The sequence below is a fragment of the Bos grunniens genome, chromosome 14 (assembly GCF_055505025.1).
Source record: "Bos grunniens cultivar Pamir isolate PY7600 chromosome 14, Bosgru_T2T1.0, whole genome shotgun sequence".
Lineage (NCBI taxonomy): Eukaryota > Metazoa > Chordata > Mammalia > Artiodactyla > Bovidae > Bos > Bos grunniens.
The window spans coordinates 80,140,702-80,160,485 of NC_141178.1; the positions used below are offsets into that span (position 1 = coordinate 80,140,702).

Below are 19,784 nucleotides of genomic sequence, written 5' to 3' on the forward strand. Positions count from 1 at the left end.
AAAAACATATATCCATACCAAGAACACGTGTAAATGTCCCTGGGAACTTTATTCATAGTACAAGTTTAATGTAGTCTCAATGTCCAACAGGAGGTAGGTGACTAGATGAACAAATTTTATGGAATACTGCTGAGCGACGAAATGGAGCCAACTACTGACAGACACAGCACGAGAAAATCTCCAAATCATCATTCTGAGTGAAAGAGGCCAGAAAGAAAAGAGTACATACTGTAGGCGTGCATGTATGGGAGATGCTAGAAAAGGTTACTCTTTAGGACAAAAAGCAGATCAGCGTCTCCGGGGCTGCGGGGCAGGAGAGGACTGGTTATAAAGGGGTCAGGGAAGCTTGCGGCAGTAAGAATATTCTGTATCTTGATGGACTTCCCTGGTAGCTCAGACGGTAGAGAGTCTTGCTTGCAGTGTGGGAGACCCTGGTAAGATCCCTGGGTCTAGAAGACCCCCTGGATAAGGAAATGGCAACCCACTCCAGTATTCTTGCCTCAAGAATCCTATGGATGGAGGAGCCTGGAGGGCAACAGTCCATGGGGTCGCCAAGAGTCAGACACGACTGAGCTTTTTATACGGTTCTTATAAAACTTTTTTACATTTTATAAAACTTTTATATAGTTAGTATGGCTGCATTTACAGAATGCAAATTACACTCAATAAAGGTGATTTTAGAAACTGATCCTGATCTCAGGTGATCACTTGCAGACACTCAAACAGAGGACTCCAGAGCCATCGTGTGGGGCACGCTGATGGAGCGCCACCCGTGTCCGAGGATGAGCGTGGAGCCTCAGGAATCCCAGGTTCTGGCCGGAGCCAGGGTCAAGAAGCAAGGTTTCGGTTCACTCTTAGAACCTCACACGACCTTGGAAATGTCACGTTCCTTCTCCAGTCCTCGGTACACACATCTGTAAAATCTGAGTCTTCCCACCATTCTCATGTGAATCGTTACTGTTCATTTCGTAATGCTAATCTAATGTTCCATGACTTCTAATCTAACTAAGGCCAGAGCCAGAGAAAAACAATCAGCCTGAGCAACACCCTAACTAATTTATATGTCTAAGAAATTGATCTCTGATTTTTAAAGACCTCAGATGGACCTGTTGCCACAGGTTCGCCTCTTCCCTATTTCTGTGATATGACACAAGATTAACAGCCGTGATGTTATTCACTTAATAAGCCAAGGACCTCAGGGCCCAGCTGAGGTTCATACCCCAGGAGGCCAGTCCTGCTGTTAACTTAAGGTCAATGAAACACAGAAATGAAAGCATTACCATCACTTTCCAGTTAATTAGCACTTCTGGCCAAAGTCTTTCTTCAGCGCTAATTATGCCTTAAAAATGCCAAGTGACTACAAATTAAATGGTACATCCACAATAATGCAGGAATGGATCTTAGCAGTACCAGCCATTAGAACAGCTTCTATTCAAGAGGCCCCGAAGTACCTTAGGGACTGAGAAGGCCTAGGACATGAGGTCTAGATGGAGAGGGATGTGTCTGCTGCTGCTGCTAAGTCGCTTCAGTGGTGTCCGACTCTGTGTGACCCCATAGACGTCAGCCCACCAGGCTCCCCCGTCCCTGGGATTCTCCAGGCAAGAACACTGGAGTGGGTTGCCATTTCCTTCTCCAATGCACGAAAGTGAAAAGTGAAAGTGAAGTCGCTCAGTCGTGTCTGACTCTTCAAGACCCCATGGACTGCAGTCTACCAGGCTCCTCTGTCCATGCGATTTTCCAGGCAAGAGGACTGGAGTGGAGTGCCATTGCCTTCTCCGAGGGATGTGTCTGGGGACTGTTAAAAGGCTATGTCAAAAATCTGATTTCCGGTACCAAAAAAAGGAGCCAATTCATCTTTTTCTGATGTGAAATACAGGTTCACATCGTTTTACCATTTTTTTAAACTGACCTGTCAGTTTTTTTCTTCCACATATCTAGGAGATTATTAACTAACTTTCATCATTCTCAATATATTTACCTAACTTTCATCATTATCAATATATTTACTCCTTATCTGTGATACAAGCTGCAAATATTTTTTCACAGTGGGACAGTGTCTTTGGATTTATTTAGGATGCTCTTTTGGAGAAGGAAACGGCAACCCACTCTGGTATTCTTGCCTGGAGAATCCCATGGACAGAAGAGCCTGGAGGGCTACAGTCCATAGGATCACAGAGAGTCAGACACAACTGAAGCGACTTAGTATAGGATGTTCTTTGCTTGGAAGAAATGTTTAATTTTTTGCAGTTAATGCATCAATCTTTTACCTTACATCTCTTGCCCATTGTTCATGGTTCCTGAATCATGATTAGATACCCTCTCCACACTCCACAGTCATAAAATATAATTCTCCCCCATTTTCTTCTATGACTTTAAGGTCTATCTTTTAAACTTTTCACTTCAATATTATTTCAAAGTGACACAAAATTTGAAAGTACAAGACATCACCCCATTACCCAATTTAAAGACTGCTCACAGTTTCTCCCATTATTTTTTAATGTTATTTTTAAATCAGAGGATAATTTACAATATTGTGATGGTTTTGCCATATATTTTAATCCTCTCTCTTCCATATATGGAGAGACAGATAGATAGATAATGACGATATGGTGTCTGCAAGGCTTCTCCTTTGTACCATGCCTGTTTTTCCTTAGTAATTAACAAGTAATTAGTGTGGAGATGCTTTGAGAGTTGATAAACACCTTATTCCTCATTAAATTTTCACGCACTAGTTTTGCATTCATTGACAATTTTCTAACAACATCACTCATTACTACTAAGATGCTTGCTTCAAGGCTTTTTCAGTGAACAAACCTGAAAAATATGTACATTCATATGTGCACACCTGTGTCTGTATATACATACACACAAATACTGGCATCTCACCATAGACAGATATGGATATAAGTACATATATGGACAAAGATACAGAAATAAACACAAACAGGACAGGAAGTTCAGGGTGATAGCTCAAGTTTCAAATTGATACCACAAAATTCATTCCCATTTCCCCTTCCCACATCTGCAACAACGCTCTCTAATGTGAGAGACCTAACTTTCATCATTCTCAATATATTTACTCAACTGCTCACACACGAAATACACAGAGAGAGTTTCGTAACTGCTAATATATGCCACTGTAAAAAGCAAATCTACCTATGAGAGTTTGATTATCTGTTAATGTTTCCTTTTTGGTGTGAGGAGCGCCGAAGAATTGATGCTTTTGAACTGTGGTGTTGGAGAAGACTCTTGAGAGTCCCTTGGACTGCAAGGAGATCCAACCAGTCCATTCTGAAGGAGATCAGCCCTAGGATTTCTTTGGAAGGAATGATGCTAAAGCTGAAACTCCAGTACTTTGGCCACCTCATGCGAAGAGTTGACTCATTGGAAAAGACTCTGATGCTGGGAGGGATTGGGGGCAGGAGGAAAAGGGGACGACAGAGGATGAGATGGCTGGATGGCATCACTGACTCGATGGACCTGAGTCTGGGTGAACTCCAGGAGTTGGTGATGGACAGGGAGGCCTGGCGTGCTGGGATTCATGGGGTTGCAAAGAGTCGGACACGACTGAGCAACTGGACTGACTAAAACGTTACTTAAAGTGAAAGAATATAGCTAAGTATACAATTCAACGACTCCCCGTGTAACTGTCAGCCTAATAAAGATATGGAACACTTCCACCAAATGAGAAAGTTCCCCTGGAGCCCCTGCTAATCAGACACACACTCCTGTGAACAACCACTTTTCCGGAAAGTTCCACCACAGATTAGATTTGCGCCTTCTTTACATATGTGGACTCATCCAGCATGCTCTCATGATAGCTGGCTTCCTGAGCACAACATAATGTTTGTGGGATTCATCCATGTTATTATGTGTACAGGACATATGTGACAGCTACACATACACACCTCTCTCGTACCACAATCTATCCCATCTCCAATCCATAGACATTGAGCTGTTTTCAATTGGAGCACGTTAAAAAATCAAGCTGCTATAAACAAACTCTTGTGCAAGTCTTTTTTTGTGAATGTGCGAATATTTGCTTTTGTCTTGGATAATACCTAAGGGTGAAATTACTGGGTCATTATGGCAAACATCTGTTTAATTTACTAAGAATCTGCAGTTTTCCAAATTAGGTGTTAGACTCCCACCAATAAGGTAAGGGAGTTCCAGTTGCTCTGCATCATCACCAGCATCGTGCGTGTTGTTGAGCTTTTTTAAGCTAAGTCATCCCAGTAGGTGCATATCTCACGGTGGCACGAATCTGTGTTTCCAGCAGGCACTATGTCAGTGTCGCCAAGAGTGTGCATGGAGAACGCCTCCGGTGAACGCTGGACAGACGCTGGCACTGCTCGGGCGCACGGCCCTCTAGGTGAGTGGCTACAGTGAGCATGCGGCAGGCCGCACAGCAGCCCGCCAGAGGCGGCGGCCTGTGCTCGCTCAAGAACGCCCAGCACCACGCGTGGCGGTGGTCAGGGCAGTGTGAGGACAACACAGACAAAGGAGAGAGAGAGGCGGGCGGAGGTTTCGGCAGGAGAGGCAGTGTGCCAGTATCTGCGCCGCCTGTCAGACCCGCGTGACCAGACTGTTCCCCGTCACGGCTGGGGACAGGACGGCCTCCTCCTCGGCAGCAGGCAGCCTCCGCCCTCGCCCTCGCTCCCGGGGCCTGCCCCCCACAGCCGTGGACCCACAGGGGCAGGGCGCCCCGAGCCCCACCCTCAGTCTCCTGGGATGGGCTTACACGGGTGTGGGGGAACAGGACGAAGCCCCGGAGTCCACCCCAAGCCTGCTGGCCCAGCGCCTAGTGCACGGCGACTCCATCCGACGTCAGGTCTGCCTCTCATCTGCGCCAACAGCGTTCCAGCCCCGGTGTGGCACCACGGTCACCACAGCTGGGCTCACCTTCGCCGCGTGTGGCCTCTGCGACAGGCCTGGGGCCCCCTGGTCTGTTAACCAGGGCCAGACACACGGATCTCACTTCCTCACACAGCTGACACACCACTAACAGCTTTCCTCCAGAAAGGAAACACTCGGGGCGGCCGAAGCCCCACGAGGCTACTCGGGACGCGAGACACTGACCACTTGCAAAGCCGGCACCTCACAAGGCCCTGACTTCTCTGGAGCTCGGCTGCTCCTGATTTACTTCTGCTGGTGCCTTCAGTTATTCAACGACTCTTCTAGCCTGTGGCCTCTGCCTCTTTCTCACTCCAGCAGACTCCTCTCTTTTAAAGAGAAAACAAACTTTCTGCCTGCTTGGCTGGCAGTGGTACTTCTCTGCCCTTGGAGCGAGTGACCCTGGTAAACTCCACCTCTCTGGGGACCTCCACCCTTCATCTTCACAAGGGTAATCAATTCACCGGCTGCTTTACCGAGTGCTTTTCCAGCTCGGTGGGTATAACAGGCCAACACGAGAGCCTCCTGTCCTGCCCAGACTTCAGCAGCTCCACCCTCAGGACAAAGGCTGAGCAGCTGAGACTCAGGGGCGCTTTTGTGAGCCCCCCGGGTTGGCCTTCTGTCCCCAACAGCCAAGACTGACTCTGGCACTCAGAATTTCTTCTTCTGGTCTGTAATCTGCTCTCGTCTTTCTGAGATCCTCCCGAACATCCTGGCCAATAGGAAGAGAGGATAAGAACCTAAGACTGCATTTTAATGGCCATCTACTATTATATATTGAATTCCATTTTCTCTCTTCATGGTGTAGTTTAAACCTCAAAACCCTTCAGAGAAGAGCTGATTAGCCCCATTTTGCAGGTGAGGGGAGGCTCGAGGAGGAGCAAGCGGCATGCTCCCCACCGCCCTCTAGAGAGAACTGGTTCTCCATTTTTCAACTTCCACACGAAGGACCTTCCCCAAGGACTCCCCTCCCACCTGGTTCCAGGCCCTGCTTCACACAGAAAACACCAGCTACCCTGACCCCCACTGGACACTTGGAGGCCTGAGAGACCAACATGGGGGCCTCCAGTTGAATTTGATAGCCTGTCTCCTCCAGCACGTCCCCTGACACAGGAACTCCGCCCTTGCGCTCATCAGAGTCACCTGGAGAGCTCATTTAACCAGAGGGCTGGCCCACACTGGTGTTTCTGCTTTGTGGGTCCAGGTGGGGCTTGAGAATCTGCCTTTCTGAGAAGACCCCAGGATGCTGACGCTACTGGTCCGGAGATCACACTCTGGGAGCCACCCCTGCAGTCGGGGAGCAGAGGCCAGCCTCCCTAACTGGTGAGTCGGGGGAGGATGGGCTGTGTGCGCCCTACCCACCCCCTGTCCTCCACAGGCCCTGCCAGCTCACCCAAGTCTCAGAGCTGTCCCTCGGAGGAGAACAGTGGACTTCGGTTCCGTCCTTGACTGCATGGACATGCTAAGTCCACGGGGAGGCGCTGGGGGAGCCCACGCGGCCACGGCGAGGCCAGCCCTCCCACCCAGCTGTTCCAGGTAGGTGAGCAAACCAGGCCCCTCCGGCACGCACCTCAGCTGCTCCAAACTTAGATGGTGCAGGCAGGGTGCTGGCCGGGCTCCTCTCAGACCCCGTCACACACGTGAAGACAGCCCAACGGCCCTGTCCTTCCACGGCTTCTTGGCAGGCCAGGGAGAGCTGCCACCTCGACAGTCCATGGACACTCACTGAGCCCCGCCCCGGGCTGGGCACTGCCCTGCCAAGAGCTCGAGGAGAAGGCCAGGCTGCTCCGGAAGAGGCTGGAGACAAGAAGCCAGGCTGCCCCATCCCGTTGTGAATGTGAGCCCGGCTGCATGAAGGCAGGCGAGACGGGAAGAAGCCAGTCGAGGCAAGCAGGGCCCCCAGGCAGGCAAGCCGCAGCGGCGGAACCAAGACGGCAGGAACGAGTCACAACAGACCGGGACGCGGCTGCACACGCAGCCACTGACTCTCAAGACCTCGCCTCCCAAGACTGCTGGCCTCCAGAGCTGCCCACGCTCCCATGAAGAAACTGCACCTTGACAGGGATCCGTCTGGCCAGTCCCAAAGCCTGTCCAAGGCAGGACTGAATCCCACACCCGCCCCGCTCCAACGTCCGGCATAGACAGCCGCGGCACCGCTGTGGGAAGTCATTATCGCCCACTTAAATGTCAGGTCGCTCCCCTGGGAGTCCCTCCAGGCACAGCGGTGCCCCCGGGGCTGGCTGGCAGCCTGGCACTCTGTCAGACAGAGTGGTTCAATCATCGCTCACTGAATAAATGAATGAATGGGAGGACTACCTTCGGCATTGATATTAAGAGCTTTCGGAGGATTATGGCTTCCTGGCCTCTGGGAAAATAAATCTCTATTATAAATGGAAACCTTAGAGTCCCGCAGATGGGTTTTTTTTCCCCCAAATGCACAGCTGCATAAAGAAAATTACTCCTTGTGTGCTAAATATGCATTTCTAATTACACTTACCTAAAATGCTTCACTCTCAAGGTTAAGAATAGCTAAATAATATAAATTACAAAGGACTAACATTCTGGGTCAGCTGAAAACATTAAGCCGGGATTAGCGAACAGTCAGTAAGTCATCACAAAGCATCATTATGTTAAAAACAAAACAGATGTGGAATGAGGGCAGAGACCTTCACCCCCAGAAAGAGAACCAAGCCGCCACCGAGGCACTGATCTCCTGCCTCACTTGAGTCCCTGCCTCTGGTTACCACCACCAGCACAGCGAGGAGAGAAAGGCGGCGGCCAGGGGCGCAAGGAGCCCGCGGCAGACAGCGCCGTGGGCCAGACCAAAGCCCCGCTCCAGCTCCAGGCTCCTGTGGCGGGGAGGGCCCCGCCTGCGGGGCAGCCGTGAGCAAAGGATGGTAAAGGGGGGACGGGGGTCAACAAGCCTCTGCTCCCTATGCTGCCACGGGGTGGGACTCCTCCCGCCTGACGAAAGGAAGCCTCTGGGGAGATGAGACCACCGTGCGAGGACGCGGCCACTGGGGGCCAGGCCCACTGGGGCCCTGACTCCTGTCCTCCAGACAGCCGCGCCGAGTCAGCGTCATGCTACTTCACCAAGAGAAGCGAAAAGCCGTTATCACCAAGACGACGATGTGAATGTAGTTAGCACTCTGGCGTGTGTGTCAGTCACGTCTGACTCTGGAAGATCCCCTGGAGGAGGGCATGGCAACCCACTCCAGTATTCTTGTCTGGAGAATCCTGTGGACAGAGGAGCCTGGCGGGCTACAGTCCATGGGGTCTCGGAGTCAGACACGACTGAGCAACTAACACTTTAACGATACTCTAGCTGGCTGGCTTGGAATTCCAGAGAGTCAGTGGCCCTTCTCAAAACAATGGTGGGATTTTAATGAGAAGTAACAGGAACTAGGGGACTGTTTTTACATTCAATCCAGGGCTGGATCCAGACGAGGGGATGAGGTGAGCCCACCTTCTAACTAAGGACACCGGAGAAGACACCCTCAGGCTGGAAGACGGGTGTGGGCGGACTGAGAGCCCCCCACGACTCGACTCCTCACGGGGGTGTGGAAGGGGACTCCCTGCACGCCTCACAGCTACTGCACCCCTTCTCTCCTTGCCCTGCTGGGTGCCCGGCCTTCGTCCCAAGCTCATAAGACACGTGAGTCACACCCCGCCTACTGGGCCGCACCAGCACCTCCAGCACGAGGCGACTCCGGCAGTAAGGGTGGCGCACAGCCCCCCTCATCCCTCGGCTCCGAGCAGGGACGCGGGACCTCAGTGCCCTGGGGAGGCAAGGCCACAAAGGGCAGGAGAGGAATGGACTCAGGGAGCAGTCCCCTGAGCTGCTGGGGAAGACAGGGGTGACGAACGTGGAAACCGAGGCCCAGCACGCAGAAGAAAAAGCCCAGAGGTCACACGACCCGTTAAGGGAGGGCAGGGCCACAGCTGAAACCCAAGCATCACTACGAACAAAGCTAGTGGAAGTGATAGAATTTCAGTTGAGCTATCTCAAATCCTGAAAGATGATGCTGTGGAAGTGTTGCGCTCAACATGCCAGCAAATTTGGAAAACTCAGCAGTGGCCACAGGACTGGAAAAGGTCAGTTTTCATTCCAATCCCAAAGAATGCTCAAACTACCGCACAATTGCACTCATCTCACATGCTAGTAAAGTAATGCTCAAAATTCTCCAAGCCAGGCTTCAGCAATACGTGAACCGTGAACTTCCAGATGTTCAAGCTGGTTTTAGAAAAGGCAGAAGAACCAGAGATCAAAATGCCAACATCCACTGGATCACGGAAAAAGCAAGAGATGTTCCAGAAAAACATCTATTTCTGCTTTATTGACTATGCCAAAGCCTTCGACTGTGTGGATCACAATAAACTGTGGAACATTCTGAAAGAGATGGGAATACCAGACCACCTGATCTGCCTCTTGAGAAACCTATATGCAGGTCAGGAAGCAATAGTTAGAACTGGACACGGAACAACAGACTGGTTCCAAATAGGAAAAGGAGTACGTCAAGGCTGTATATTGTCACCCTGCTTATTTAACTTATATGCAGAGTACATTATGAGAAAAGCTGGGCTGGAGGAAGCACAAGCTGGAATCAAGATTGCCGGAAGAAATATCAATAACCTCAGATATGCAGATGACACCACCCTTATGGCAGAAAGTAAAGAGGAACTAAAAAGTCTCTTGATGAAAGTGAAAGAGGAGAGTGAAAAAGTTGGCTTAAAGCTCAACATTCAGAAAACGAAGATCATGGCATCTGGTCCCATCACTTCATGGGAAATAGATGGGGAAACAGAGGAAACAGTATCAGACTTTATTTTGGGGGGCTCCAAAATCACAGCAGATGGTGACTGCAGCCATGAAATTAAAAGACTCTTACTCCTTGGAAGGAAAGTTATGACCAACCTAGATAGCATATTCAAAAGCAGAGATATTACTTTGCCAACAAAGGTCCGCCTAGTCAAGGCTATGGTTTTTCCAGTGGTCATGTATGGATGTGGGAGTTGGACTGTGAAGAAAGCTCAGCGCCGAAGAATTGATGCTTTTGAACTGTGGTGTTGGAGAAGACTCCTGAGAGTCCCTTGGACTGCAAGGAGATCCAACCAGTCCACCCTAAAGGAGATCAGTTCTGGGTGTTCTTTGGAAAGACTGATGCTGTAGCTGAAACTCCAGTACTTTGGCCACCTCATGCAAAGAGTTGACTCATTGGAAAAGACCCTGATGCTGGGAGGGATTGGAGACAGGAGAAGGGGACGACAGAGGATGAGATGGCTGGATGGCATCACCGACTCGATGGACATGAGTTTGAGTGAACTCTGGGAGTTGGTGATGGACAGGGAGTCCTGGCGTGCTGTGATTCATGTGGTCACAAAGCGTCGGACACGACTGAGCGACTGAACTGATGTAATTCCCTGTGGGCTTCCAGCCTGAGCAGAAAGAGTGACAGAGAAAGAGGGAGGAACTGAGATGAAGAGGCAGGCAGAGGCCAAATTACAAAGGGCCTGAAGAGGCGGCAGTTCTCAGACTCTGCTATGGACTGAAAACTTCTGGAGGGTTTTGTGGTGGCGGTGGTGTCATTTTTTAAACCTACAGTTGCTGTGGTTGAGCAGTCGCTAAGTCCTGTCCGACTCTTTGCGACCCCATGGACTGCAGCATGCCAGGCTTCCCTGTCCTTCACTGTCTCCCGGAGTTTGCTCAAACTCGGGTCCTTTGAGGCATCCCATCCTCTGTTGCCCCTTTCTCCTCCTGCCCTCGATCTTTCCCAATCTACAGTAGCAAAGCAAAAATTTCTGTAAGATAAATTATATACCCACTTAAGTGTCAAGTTCAAAGAGTTTTGACAAATGAATACCCAGATAACTGACACAGCAAAAGAGATAAAGCTTGTCCGTCACCCCACCTCCTGCAGCTCCTTTCTGCCCTGTCAGTCTGCCCCAGTCTCCCAGCCCTCAGGAAAACAGATTCGCTTTCTGTCATCCTAGATGAGCCTGGTTATTCTAGAACTCACACAAATAGAATCACACACTATGCACTTTCCGTGTCTGGCAGCATAACGTTTTGAAATCCATTCCTGTTTTGAAGTACGTCATGGTTTGTTCCTTGTTATTGCCAGGAGCACTCCACGAACCTACAACCATTGATTTACCTGTTGTTGGACACAAGGATTATTTCCAGCTTGGGGCTATTCTGAACAAAGTTGCAATGAACATTCGTGTATAAGTCTTGCAGAGATACAGGTTTTCATGTTTCTTGGGTAAGAACCAAGTAAGAAAATTGCTTCCTTGGTTGGGAACTATAGGCTTAACTTGCAAAGAAACGGCCATCCACCCTGCAAAGTGGCCGGGTTGCCTTACGCTGTCACCGGCCACCCGCGGGTGCCGTGTCCTCCACTCTGCCCTGGCCGTCCGGGCAGTGGGCCTGCAGAACCACCTCACTGTGGTTTGCCTTTAGTTACTCTGAGAATTTATGATCTTCTTTATCTTTTCACATTCATGTATCTTCCTTTGGTTGACCAAATTTTTGTCTTTCATTGGGCAAACATATTAAGTTATATACTTCTTCATTTATTCCAAAAACAACTCCAGTTGTATTTTAAGCAACAAACGTTCCCATTTGCCCTTTCTTTCCTCATTCTGTTTCTACTTTTCATTAAATCCTTGAGCACAGTTCTAATACCGGTGTGCCAACGCCCTCACACCATGACTGTGGCCGAGTCTGTTTCAATGAACGGACTCTCTTCTCCACGTGATCGTTCCCGTGTTCCTCCTTCTTTTCAAGGGTCGGTGGGCTTCGAGTCGTCCGATGTCTGGATTTCCTGTCTTCCATTTAAGCGTGTTGGAGCTACTTTCCTCTAGTGGTTAAGGGCCCCAGGGCTCGGCATGCCCCTTCCAGGCTTGTTTCTCAGCTCTTTCAGGGCGAGTCTAGAGCCGCCTCTCCCCTGGAGCCAGGCTGGCCTGAGTCCTGAGGTGTGACCGTCTAAATGAAGGCGGCTGCATCTGCAGAGGCCGCAGCGCTCACTGTGACCGCCTCCCAGGCACGCGTGTGCCCTTGGCATCACCCAGCTCACACCCCCTGGGGGCTCCAGCCTGGTTCCTTCTGCCCGCACACCCTGGCAGAAAGGCACGGCGATCACGGGGCTCACCGCGCTCGTTTCTCTTCTCTCGGGGATCACACAGCGCCATGCTTCTTGTTTTCTTTCCGTGGCCTGACAACTATCGTTTCAATTATTTTCCCCCAATTTTCTAGTGGTTTACCGGAGGAGGACAGGCCTGCCATCAATCGCTCCATCATGTCAGAAGCTGGCATTTCACCTGGAGGGCCTTCAGAGAAAAATCAATGCGTGGGCCACATTCCCGATCAACCGAATCAGAATTTACAGGAAGCTCCCTGCATCGGCAAGTTTATAGGTCACCAGGTGATGCAAATGTTCAGCCAGTCTGAGAAACGGGGCTTAAGGAGGGAGAGATCAGACGGAACAGGCCAGCGTTTGTCACTCACATTAAAACTGCCTGGGGAGACGGGACAGACCCGACCTCAGGTTCTGACTTGGCCAGCCCAGCATGGCACTCAGGCATTTCTTTTAAATACCCTCAGATGATTCGGATCTAATGGGAAGCCGGAACTGAGAAACAGACCTGTAGGCACTGGGGAGCCACTGGAGGATTTCAAAACCCACAAGGAAGCCATCGGGTCTGGGAAGACAGGTGTGTGAGCCAGGTTATCAAGGATCAGGTGGCATGAGGGGGGGCAGAGGAAGCAGGAGCTCTCAGCCCAAAGCAAGAGAAGCAGAGCGACTAGACCAGGAGCCTGCACGGGAGGGCTAGGAAAAGGGCGCCGGCCAGGGGCCTGCACGGGAGGGTGGGGAAGAGGGCGCTGGCCAAGAGCTGTGTTGTGCAGCAAGCGCCGAGCCCCCTGGGGACACGGACCTCATCTGTTTACTGCCACGTCCCCAACACACACCTGTGGGTGCCTGGTACACAGTGGTGCTCAAGGAACACTCACAATGGTGCCCGGCATGCAGTGGTACTCACTGTGCTTCCTAACTCAGCGTCACGTACGCCCAGGCACTCGGTCATTACAGGGTACCTCCACGTCACCACACGTGGCATTTGTGACTCGCACTCTTTCACACGTGAGGCCCTCTGCTCCTCAGGCAGTCACCTCGCACGTCCATCTGGGAAATTCCTACAGACCCCTCATGCGTCGGTGACAGTGGCACCAACCCTGGGAAGCTACCCCACCGGCCTGAGCGGCCCAGGAAAGTGTTCACTGAGCGGACGGGAGCACAGAACAAGCAGAGTGGCAAGAAAGGACACTCAGATTTTGATACTGAACAAAAAAAAGATGCCTAAATAGTATTCGGACCCCTCAGCGCACGCTTTCTTCGGGAAAGAGTTCTCTCAGTGGGATGCTGAACTGCTGCTGCTAAGTCGCTTCAGTCGTGCGACCCCATAGACGGCAGCCCACCAGGCTCCCCCGTCCCTGGGATTCTCTAGGCAAGGACACTGGAGTGGGTTGCCATTTCCCGAACTAACAGGAACTAAAACCGCTGCTGCTTTTGAAGGGTTCACTCACATCTTGGTAAAAGGAGGCAGCCTGGGGTTGGGGTGTCACTGGGCTCCTCGGGGTCAGCCTCGCTCACCCTGCCTCAGGGCGCACCCCCACACCCTGAGCTCACTCCTGCCCCTGAGCCTCCTTAATGCCATGTCCCTCTCCTCTACCAGCCAAAACCCTCCTCTCCTTCGAAGAGAAATGGCGGTGAAACGGCAGCCCTTCAGCGAGGCCGATCCTGGGGTGATGAACTCCCGTTTCTCCATGCAGTCGCCGCTATCTACACCGCCTCCCTGTGATTCAGCAGACATTCCTCTAGGACGGTTCTGTGACTCTGCACATCCCCAACAGCAGGCCTCTCCACGACATCATCAAACAGCCCGCTGTCCCAACCTGACTGACGCATCTGGCAGGAGTGACAAACTCCTAGGCCAGTTACACACGACACCCCGCCGCCCTTTCCTGAAAAACAGCATGTCATCGCGTTTGCACAATAATGGGGTGCGTGAAACGGCTGGCATTGCTTTCACTTTCTCCTGTTTCACTCAGTGACATTTATTGATACACACCTAGGATTCTGTATGAGTTGCAGATCTCAATTCTACTGGAAAAAAAAAGAGAGTGGAAAAACATGGAGGGACAAGAAGACATTTTTGAGCTGATGCAGAGTGAGGGCTCAGAGAAACAAGACGTGGGCCGACAGGCTACGGGGGCAGAGGGCTCTGCACGCGGCCTGCCAGGCTCTGGGAGGCCAAGTGCCACGTCCGACCTGGCAGCGTCCCCCGTGCTCAGCACAGGGTCTCAGTAAAGGGAAACACGAGAGATCACAGAGATGTTGGTGCTCACGTTCTAGAGGCCTGGACGCCAGAGGGCTGAGCGGATGGCAGGAAGCCGTGAGCGGGGAGAAGCCGGAGATTCTTGTCCTGCAGACTTGCAAACACCAGTCTGTGTGTCCTGGTAACAGGCTACACCCAAAGTGTTTCAGTGGGACTGGTTTGGAACCTGTGCGATTTCTCGCGGTCAGTGTAGAGAGCACATGCTGACCTGCAGGGAGCTGAGTATGGAGGGACAGTTTCACGGTCTGGATGTGCCTGCTGGTACCTAGAAGACGCCCCCCTCTCCATAGGGCTGTAAAGACCCCTACCCACGGGACCCCTGAGAGCTCTGCCCCGGCATGTAAAGTGCCAGCACGTCTTCCCCACACGGGGACGGAATCAAACTGTTAGTTCACGTGACTGTGGTCTCTCTCTCCTAACGAGCACACCTTTGCGCCAAGGCAATGGTTCATGATTTCAGCAGTCAGATACTGTCCCTCTGTGATAAGAAGAAGGAGGTGCTATACGAATGGTTAAGACATCTTGAATTAATAGCCTTTGCCATTTGATTACTTGTCCTGCTTTTTTATTGCTTGTGGCTCCTTATCAAATCGAGAAAGCACGTGTAAAATGAGAGCATTCACGGAGAGACAGTGGGTACAGGTGGCAAGGCAGAAACAGAGTCCCCTGTGTGTCACTGGGCTGGCAGGGGCCCATCAGAGCCCTGCCTTTTGGGGTGGGGGCGGGCTTCCAGGTCTCTAAAACAACGACGGCAGAGCAGGTGACAGCTGAGGACACCTGCAGCTCGCGGGTCCCCTTCCCCCTCGTACCTGCTCATCTCCTGCGCGCTCCGCCTGAGCATCTCCTTTCCCGAGACACGTCTGACCCCCGCCACCACTGCACTCAGCACACAGCGTGTGACTGTGTTTGTGGTGTGTCTGCCATCGGTCAAAACCATTCGTGATCCGTGCCTTTCCCCGGGAATCCAGGACTCCTCTTGTTCCTGAACACTTGCTCTTGGTTTAGATTCACTGTCAACCAAGGCCCGACCGTTGCTGATGAAGTGCAGCTCCTGACAAAGAGGGGAGGGGATGGGAGCAGCAAGCAAGGCGGCGGCCTGCCGGGACCGCTTCTGAAGCCATGAGAGTGCTGGCGAGGACAGACCAGAGAGGCAGCAAGGCGGCAGCCTGCCGGGACCGCTTCTGAAGCCGTGGGAGCGCTGGCAAGGACCGACCAGAGAGGCAGGCGTGGCCCCGATGGCTGTGGGCTCCTCAGTGGAGGGATGCACCGTGTTCAGTGTGAGTCCTCGCCGTCAGCGCAAAGGGCACGTGCTTACCTGCAGGGGCTGAGCTGAACGGACATGGGGGAGGCGAGACCCATGAGTTTCCAAAATCAGGCAGCCTCCATGAGAAAATTACCACCGGAATTTTTAAAGTTTAAGTGGAGGATAACTGCTTTACAATGTTGTGCTGGTTTCTGCCATGCAACAGCGTGAATCCCCTTGCTCTGACCCCCGCAGCCCTCTAGGCTGTCACAGAACACCGACCACCAGAATGTTTTTATTCTGAAATGGTCAAGGTACGGGTGATGAATCAGTAATTATGTGTACAATGTAATTCTCAACTAAACTACCCAAGATTTACTTAAGACCTACTATGTATAGCTGCTAAAACCAACATCTAAAACAGCCATTTTGTTTTGCTTTTAATATGAAAACAGAGACAGAGATCAAAACTCCCTGATCCCAACACAGGGAATACAGACCCTAAGGGAGTGGTGACGGGGGCTCACAACCTCTGATGACTTCCAGCACAGGCTCCCCGGGCAACGGGATGCTCTGCCATCTCCGTGGAGCACTTGTAAGAAGACACTGGAGAAAGAAAGGCCCCTGCACAGGAAACCCAAGCTGCCTGGTGACAGGCACCTGCTGCATGGCTCCAGGTGGGAGTTTGGGGAATACGTATCTACAAGGACAGGTGAGAGGAACCCTGCAGAGTGTAAATGTATTTCCTCTCCACGAAGCATTTTAGTCACAGATCCTTTCAACAGAATGTAGGCATCATTCAGAGAAAAGCAGTAGCTTAGGAAAGACCTTTTTCTTCTTATTCAACCTGCTAAGTTTTGTTAATAGTAAACCTGGCTCTTGGCAATAGACCACCCATCTGCTATCTCCCGCGTTCCATGGGAGAACTGCCATCAGCAGTCCACTGAGCTGGGGACAGGGTGTGGCCATGGGGTAAGTGTGAGCAGAGGGAAGAGCTAGAAGGCAATGCGGAGGCATCCTTTCCAACTGCTTAAATCTGCAGATGAAAATCCAGAGAAGAGTATGTCTTTGCTAAGGTCACGGGGTAAGTAAATGGACAGTCCAAGTGCATTAAAGGAGGCAAGTATAAAATGAAAAAGTTCTTTGTTCTTTCAATACACAGATGCAACGGACACAGACCAATGGGAACCCATGCAGAGAAAGGACAGAATCGTGAGCAGCTGAACCCATGTGATAACAGCAAGAGCGGACACAAAGGAGGGAGGGAATTCCAGGGAAGCTGAGATGCCATCTTCAAAGCTTTAAAGGATTGTAGGAAGAGGAAGGAGGCATGGATCACATGGACCAAGTAGCAGAACCAGGGAGATACATGTCTCAGAAGGCATGCTCGTGCACACGTAGGAAAGGGCTTTCTCGTCAGGCTAATAAGATGTGGGTTTACGCACTCTTCATTTATTGTTTTGGTTGCCTGTACCTGGCACTGACCGAAGCTCTGCATGTGCGTGCGTGCGCGTGTGTGTGTGCGTGTGTGTGCACGCACTACCTTGTATGGGAACTGTCAGCCTCCTTCGATGTCTCAGCTCCCTGCAAGCAAGGATTACAAGAGGCTCATCCTTACGCCTACAGTGCTGCACTTGGCACTCGGTCACAGAACAGAGCCGCCTGGAAGGAGGCAAGGCTTCACAGAGGAATGGCATTTGAGTCATTTAAGAAAGAAACGGTGGTGTCTCGGGGCATGGAGAGAGGACGGACGTCTTTCTCGGCGAGAGAGACAGCGCGAGTGAGGGCACACAGGCCATGCGCTGTGCTCGCAGGCAGCCCTGGTCGCGGACACCAAATGCTCCCAGAAGGCACGGGCACATGATCAAACCCCCTCGGGGAGCACAGGAGGTGCTGTGGTCGCTGCACACCGCGGCCAAGCCCGCTGGGCAGGAGCGCGAGTGACGAACCTAACATGTGAGGGAGACTTCCACTGGGAGATTGTACAGAATTGTGAATTAAATAATTTTCACTCTCAAGGACATTTCCATCAACAATATTCCTCATTCAAAAGAACAATTCAAACTCAGCTGACCTCCTAATGGAAACGGGCTGGTGGATAAAACAAGACTGGATAATCACCTGTTTTATGAAATTCTTAAAACAGCTTAATTAGTCCATTTGTATTTTGCAGGCAGCCATCAAAGCCTAATCAGTTTACCACAAACAACACTGCTCTGGACACTTGTTCAATCCTCATTCATAACAAATAATGATGCTTCATTGGGTGCAGTGATTTCACATTGCCTAATAAATTAAATCAGCAAGTATTAACTACCTGAATTATGCATGAACCTTTCCACTGTCAATGCAAATATGATTATTTTATCTGTGTTACTATATTAAGTAACTCATCCTTGAATTTCCCTTGCATTCACAATATGTTAAGGATTTTTAAAATACTAGAAGGAAAACGAGATTTTAAAATGATGGCAAAAAAAAAAACCAAAATCACTTTCTAAGTTCTCAAGCCAACTGGCCACTGCCGAGTCCAGACCCGGCACACATGGAATGTGCCCTCCAGCCCCAAGCTCTGAACACAGGTCTGCCTGTAACAAAGAGCACCCCACTCCCCTCCTGGAGGCACTGTGCTCACCTGACTTTCAAAGAATGTGAGCATAACAGCAGAATGACTTCACCGTAAAGAAGAAATGAAACTTCAGCCCAATCTTGCTGTCCTATCAGCACCACCCAGGCTAGCACCATGCAGAGGGGCCAGAACTCAAAGTCAGACCTCATCATCAGGGTCCACGGCCCACACAGTCTGGGCACAGTAACAACCGAAGGCCTCCATCTACTCCTCTTATTCGCCTCCGTTCCTCCTTATCCACCTTGAAGGGCTGGGGTTGGGGCATCTGGTAGACGTGGGCGGAGCACTGGACTCAGCAAAGAGGTCTGAGATGGCCTCACTAATCCCTCCTGCAGGCAGCCCCCTTTGGGCCGTGTCCACATGCACACAGTTCATAAATGGACACAATCTCAGTGAACCTAGGTAACTCACACATACATACCTTCTAATGCCCACGTCATACACCATTACTTAAATGGACCATAAGCCACCAAAAATGTTCCCTGTCAGTGGGCATTCAAGTTGTTCTCATATTTGACAATACAGGTAAAGCCTGGAACAACATCTTCCTTTTCCCTTGTTCTTGAATTATATGAAGATACAGGCTAGAGACAGAATGGTTATCACAGCACGAATTATATACGCAATGACACACGGCCGCCTTAAGAGACTGTACCAACTTACACTGTCAACAGAAACATGTTCATATACCAGTCTCCACTTACTATTGCCAGCACTGACCTTACATTTTAAAAACCATACATACATACACACGTGCATACGTACAAAATACATATACGTACCTAATGCATACATCATACACACACATGCATAGACAATAAGCACACATATACATGTGCCTCACATGTGTACTTACATACATGCCTCATACACACACACACATGAACAATACACGCATCATACATACACAGACACATCCATAATACACACATACGTATGTACATAATGATGGCTCAAAGGTACGTGAATTTTTCTGTGAATAATCAAAACAACTGGTAACTGTGATGAGAATGAAAAATGACGGGCCTCGTTGGCAAATACATTGGAGAAACGTGAACAGCACTTCTGCCCTAGAGCAGCTCCCAGCACACAGCTTCCGCACCAGCCGCCGTGCCTGTATTATCCCACTCAAACCTCACAACCATCCTAAAAGGTAAGGCTTTTTGCTCTCCAACTGACAGATGAAGAAATTGAGACTTGGATGGTGCAGCTTTTCTAAGCCAGTATCGTTACTAAGTGACGGAGCCAGATTCAAATTCATCATGTTTTTAGAAAACAACAAGGCGATTCAATGGGAAAAGCAGAATCCTTTTTCACTGACAGACTCCGTATAGGAAAAGACATTGGTTTTCCCTAAATTTATCTATAGATGCCTGCAATCCCAGTCACAATTCCAGCAGGATCCTTGGGAGGAATCAATGAGTCGATTCTAAAAATAATATAGAAAAGCAAAGCGATGAGAATAGAAAAGCGTGTTGAGAAAGAAGTTGGAAGACTCATGCTACCTGATTTCCAGATTTACTACAAAGCTGCTACGATCAGGACACATGGTGAAAGAGACGCTGAAATCAACAGAAGAACATCCAGAAATAGATTATGCACACTGGCCAATTGCTTCTCAAC

General features: G+C 50.4%; 1 protein-coding gene and 1 long non-coding RNA gene across 11 annotated transcripts in view; one reads left to right on the plus strand and one right to left on the minus strand.

Annotated features, from left to right (window-relative positions):
• Positions 1-19,784, minus strand: part of TRAPPC9 (trafficking protein particle complex subunit 9) — a 406,815-nt gene that overhangs the window by 165,347 nt on the left and 221,684 nt on the right. The window lies entirely within an intron of this gene.
• LOC147359723 (uncharacterized) lies at positions 5,922-14,363 on the plus strand. Of its 3 annotated transcripts, none has more exons than XR_015141157.1 (3): positions 5,922-6,216; positions 12,149-12,317; positions 13,627-14,041. It is a non-coding gene; the product is annotated as an uncharacterized LOC147359723 (long non-coding RNA). The 3 variants fall into 3 exon arrangements; XR_015141158.1 differs by lacking the exon at positions 5,922-6,216 and adding an exon at positions 12,497-12,606 and having other exon boundaries at positions 13,627-14,363; XR_015141159.1 differs by lacking the exons at positions 5,922-6,216; positions 13,627-14,041 and adding exons at positions 12,497-12,606; positions 13,056-13,185 and having other exon boundaries at positions 12,179-12,317.